The following is a 5738-nucleotide window of genomic DNA, read 5'->3' as shown; positions in this document are numbered from 1 at the left end:
ACTTGGCACTGAATGATCATGGTCTCATGGATTGATGGTAACTCTAGGCCGTCTCAGGTACCTGCGCCAGTTGCATAATGGAATATTATTAGGCTCATAAAGCCCGGCTCGACTGAGGTCTATAGAAACCAAACACACCTACCATGAAGAGCTTCTTAGATGATGAAATCATGCTTGATATTGCTGGGACATGAAGCGATGGTTCTACCTAATATCACCGCCCTCATGTCTTGCTCTTTTCTGTTGGCAGCAGATACGCGAGTCAGCCAGAGGATTAGAGACCAGAGCTTCTCTCAGCTAACTTTCTTTTGAGCTATCATGCTACCATGTAATGAAGTATATAACAAATTGGCTCTAAATCACTCTCACTTGCAATGTTTGCTATCGCTTTTTGCGCCATGGGCGCAACGGGCCCTAAATCACTATGAACAGTGATGTGCCACCGCCTGTAAACTCTGCACCCCGCCGAGGGCATTTTAGTCTTTTCATGTGCAGGGGTATAAATCACAGCCGTTGCCGTGGAGAGAAACCCTCACAGCCACTGCTAAATTTCTTTTGAGCTATCATGCATATCAAAGGTGAGCTCATCCTATTTTCTTTCTTCAATCTTAGCCGAAGATTTATCTCCGGTTTCCTTGCATTTGTCATGCTGGTTCTTTGTGTAGATGTGCCAGCTAGCTTAGAATCTGTATCATCATCTTTGTCTTTGAGTAGAACTGAATTGGGATTTGCTTTTTGCATCTTAATTGTGTGTCATTTGATGTGCTTTACTCTATAGAGTTATTACCCTGAACTGATGAAAGGACTTCTAGAGAAAATTATTGATTGCTAGGGCCTCGATTTATTAACTATTCTATATTTTTACAAATTGAAGCCAAATCATTCCTCGTTGGGATGAACTAGATCATATGTGTGGCGTTGAAAAAGACCGTAGTATGATCATACAAGACCTTATTGGTTGTTTATCCTACTTGCATGGTGTGATCTATCCGAGGTGCAACCAAGATCAGGAGAGAACAATGTTTCGGTTGTTTCGACTACTTCCTTTTCAGTGCTTATTATTTTGCATTGCATGATCTGCAGTTTAAGGTATACAAATAGTCATCCATGGTCTCGGTGAGGTGCTTCATACTATCAAGAATAATTGAGGTGCTTCTTTATTGGTTAGCTCATGCCTGCATTTTGGTGCTTGGATTGTGATCCTTTGTTCTATGTAGAAATCTTGAGGTAAGCGTTGGTTTCAAGCTCAGGCTACCTGGTTGTAGGGATGGTGTTGCTTGTTTGATTTGTTGAGATGCTTATTCGCTTGTTATCCAGTTGCAACTTGGCTTCGAAAGTTGCGGTCTATTTCCTTTTAAGGTGTTGCGAGGGTTGGCTACTGTAGGGAGCCTTCCTATGTTGTCTGCCTATTGTTCGCACTGTTTTTTTTTGTTTCTTCAGGCATGCCACTACAGATTGATGTGATGATTAAAGCATGTATCAGTGATGTAGTCCTATTGTGAAGATGCTTATTGTTTCATTTTTGTAATCTAGGAACATGTATATCCTTTCAAGTTCACTGATGTGGTTACCACTACAACACACGTCCCTCCGAGGACCAAGGGTGGGCATGATCTTCTACAAGGTTGTTGTGTGTGACTATTAGGATGAGATAAACTTTACAGTGTCCCCATCGCTACAAGTCAAGCTAATAGAGCTAAATGGATATCCAATTTTAGAAAGCACACTTAAGAAACATGCACATGTGTCTTTAGATCCTATGGAGCATTCCTAATAATGACCATATATTTAATTATCTTGGATCATTACCATTACAAAATGCAGCATGGCATTCATAATGTTCAGTTATTCATAAATGTGGCATCTAATTCTTCTCCTGGCATGATATTTAAGCATGTTGCATATACCAATCTGTTGATAACTCAATTATTGATTCTGATGTAAAAACATGCAAAACCATTGCCTGCTTGGATGATGCACATGCGTATGTTTTTGTTAATTTTCGATGATGTACGTAGTGAAGCGGGACGGGCGGACGGAGACGGTGCACTTCGACAAGATCATGGTGCGTCTCAAGAAGCTCAGCTATGGGCTCAGCCCGGAGCACTGCGACCCCGTGCTCGTTGCGCAGAAGGTCTACGTCAGGGTATACATGGGCGTCACCACCAGCCAGCTCTCGCCGCCGAGACTGCCGCCGCGCTCACCGCCTCCCAGCCTGACTATGCCTCCGTACATTCCCTCTTTCGATATGTCTATACCCTTCCGGTCCGTTCTGTTCCCCCCTCACGGCGCCCGTGTTCGTGTCTCCTAGCCTGACGTATATGCGTGTGTCGTTCTTCTGCAACTCGCAGCAAGGATTGCTATGTCCAACATGCCGCCAAGTGTCTAGCCGCCAAGTGGAAATAGTCTGTGTGGCGCTCGTAAATAGAGAGCATTCTGGTAGAAAGGTACAGGAAAGAATAGGGAAACTTCTGTCATTTTATTTGGTCTCTGAAAAATAAATGGTGATATGGGCTGATACATTGCTAAATTACATGATATAAACTCACTTCTCTTTTTTGATTTTTGGTTTACTTCGTTGTGCTACAATGGCTCTCCTAGGAATGTTCTTCCATGCTTTGATGTGCACAGTCCAGAAAGTGGATGCATCCAGAAACCAAATAGGATTTTTTGTGTGTTATCTTCTTATAAATCTTGTGCTCATCCAATAAGAATAAGGTTTGGTGGTATTGCTTTTGCCTGTCACCCGGTAGATTTCAGACTTCAAGCTAGCTGCAGTTATTTCAGGTTATATGTGCAAATCCTTGGTGTGACATGATTGGTAACTGACCATGAATACGTTGCAATCTGGTATGTCTAATTCTTGATTTATGTGGTACCATGGTCTAAAAAATTGGTCCTAAAGATACACGATGTTTTTGTACAAAGTTGAGACAGGTATTTTGGAACGGAGGGAGTATTAGATTATTTTGTTCCTTTTTAATTTGGTTCTAAAGATATAGTTCCAGAGTGATCATTTTGCATCAGCCAAGCTGGCCATTGTTACAAATAATTGTTCTGTTGTCCTCAATTCACTTTCTCGGTTTTTTAATGCTACAAGCATTATTGATCATGCAATTTTTCTTTCTGCCTTTGTAGCTGAAAGATTAGTGAGAATGACTAAATTCTGAACATGTTCCATGTGAGAGAAATAGCATGTTGATTTCATCTTGAAATAATCATAGCTGAGGGACGAGGTTCTTAACTGAGGGTCATGTGCAGAGTTGGAGGAAGAAGTTGCGAGGCTTGGAACTCTCCTTGTGAAGGGCTCAAGGACAGCAATGAGGACAATGCCTCTTTAGTTGTAATTGTGATACTCTTGATGTGCAAGTAAACACTCGCGTGATACTCCTTATGCTAAAATGTTGGTTGTTAGTACAAAGGCGGTGACATTATTTGGTTCTCTGGTATTGATTTCATGATTTGTGGTTAATACATGATGTAACACAATCCACATGGCATCATATTTCCAGTTACATCTCCTACTTACTACTAACATTCTTTCTAACTCGCTTCTTGCGCCATTGGCGCAACCGGGTCATCTAGTAGCAATAAAATTGAACGATCATTATGCTAAGCTAACGAATGGGTCTTGTCCATCACATCATTCTCCTAATGATGTGATCCCGTTATCAAATGACAACACATGTCCATGGTTAGGAAACCTTAACCATCTTTGATCAACGAGCTAGTCTAGTAGAGGCTCACTAGGGAAACGGTATTTGTTTATGTATTCACACATGTATTTAAGTTTCCGATCAATACAATTCTAGCATGAATAATAAACCTTTATCATGAATGAGGAAATATAAAATAACAACATTATTATTGCCTCTAGGGCATATTTCCTTCAGTCTCCCACTTGCACTAGAGTCAATAATCTAGTTCACATCGTCATGTGATTAACACCCATATTTCACATCGCCATGTGACTAACACCCGAAGAGTTTACTAGAGTCAATAATCTAGTTCACATCGCCATGTGATTAACACTCAAAAGAGCACTAAGGTGTGATCATGTTTTGCTGGTGAGAGAGGTTTAGTCAACGGGTCTGCTCCATTCAGATTCGTATGTATTTTGCAAATTTCTATGTCTATAATGCTCTACATGGAGCTACTCTAGCTAATTGCTCCCATGTTCAATACGTATCCAGATTGAGACTTAGAGTCATCTAGATCAGTGTCAAAGCTTGCATCGACGTAACTCTTTACGAAGAACTCTTTATCACCTCTATAACCGAGAAATATTTCCTTAGTCCTCTTAGGTAACTAAGGATAATTTTGACCGTTGTCCAGTGATCTACTCCTGGATCACTATTGTACCCTCTTGCCAAACTCATGGCAAGGTACACAATAGGTCTGGTGCACAGCATGGCATACTTTATAGAACCTATGACTGAGGCATAGGGAATGACTTTCATTCTCTCTCTATCTTCTACCGTGGTCAGGTTTTGAGTCTTACTTAACTTCACACCTTGTAACACAGGCAAGAACCTGTTCTTTGACTGAACCATTTGAACTTCTTCAAATCTTATCAAGGTATGTGTTTTGTGAAAGTTCTATTAAGCGCCTTGACCTATCCCTATAGAGCTTGATGCTCAATATGTAAGTAGTTTCACCGAGGTCTTGCATTGAAAAATTCTTATTCAAGTATCTTTTTATGCTATCCGGAAATTCTATATCATTTCCAATCAATAATATGTCATCCACATATAATATCAGAAATGCTACAGAGCTCCCACCCACTTTCTTGTAAATACATGCTTCACTGTAAGTCTGTATAAAACTATATGCTTTGATCTCCTCATCAGAGCGTATATTCCAACTCCGAGATGCTTGCACTAGTCCATAGATGGATCGCTGGAGCTTCCACACTTTGTCAGCACCTTTAGGATCGACAAAACCTTCTGGTTGCATCATATACAACTCTTCTTTAAGGTATCCATTAAGGGATGCTGTTTTGACGTCCATTTGCCAGATTTTATAATCATAAAATGTGGCAATTGCTAACATGATTCGGACAGACTTAAGCATCACTACGGGTGAGAAAGTCTCATCGTAGTCAACTCCTTGAACTAGTCGAAAACCTTTTGTGATAAGTCGAGCTTTGTAGATAGTGCATTATTATAAGCGTCAGTCTTCTTCTTGAAGATCCATTTATTCTCAATGGCTTGCAGATCATCGGGCAAATCCACCAAAGTCCACACTTTGTTCTCATACATGGATCCTATCTCAGATTTTATGGCCTCAAGCCATTTATCAGAATCTGGGCTCATCATAGCTTCTTCATAGTTCGTAGGTTTGCCATGGTCTAATAACATGATCTCCAAGATAGGATTACCGTACTACTCTGGTGCGGAACATGCTCTGTTCTACCTACAAAGTCGAGTAGTAACTTGAGCCAAAGTTTCATGATCATCATTATTAGCTTCCTCTCTAGGTGGTGTAGGCATCACGGGAACGTATTTCTCTGATGTGCTATTCTCCAAATCGAGAGAAGGTACAACTACCTCATCAAGTTCTACTTTCCTCCCACTCACTTCTTTCGAGAGAAACTCCTTCTCTCACTGGTACGTGTCGCTGCTATACAAATGGTTTTTAACCCCTTTCCGCAACGGCATTTGGAACCGTTTCCAAGTGAGTGTGGGCGATACGGGGGTCCTTCCCACACGACCCAGAAACCATCGGGGATAGGGTGC

The sequence above is a fragment of the Aegilops tauschii genome, chromosome 3 (genome assembly GCF_002575655.3).
Source record: "Aegilops tauschii subsp. strangulata cultivar AL8/78 chromosome 3, Aet v6.0, whole genome shotgun sequence".
In the NCBI taxonomy this organism is placed as follows: Eukaryota; Viridiplantae; Streptophyta; class Magnoliopsida; order Poales; family Poaceae; genus Aegilops; species Aegilops tauschii.
This window is presented reverse-complemented; position numbering follows the sequence as displayed.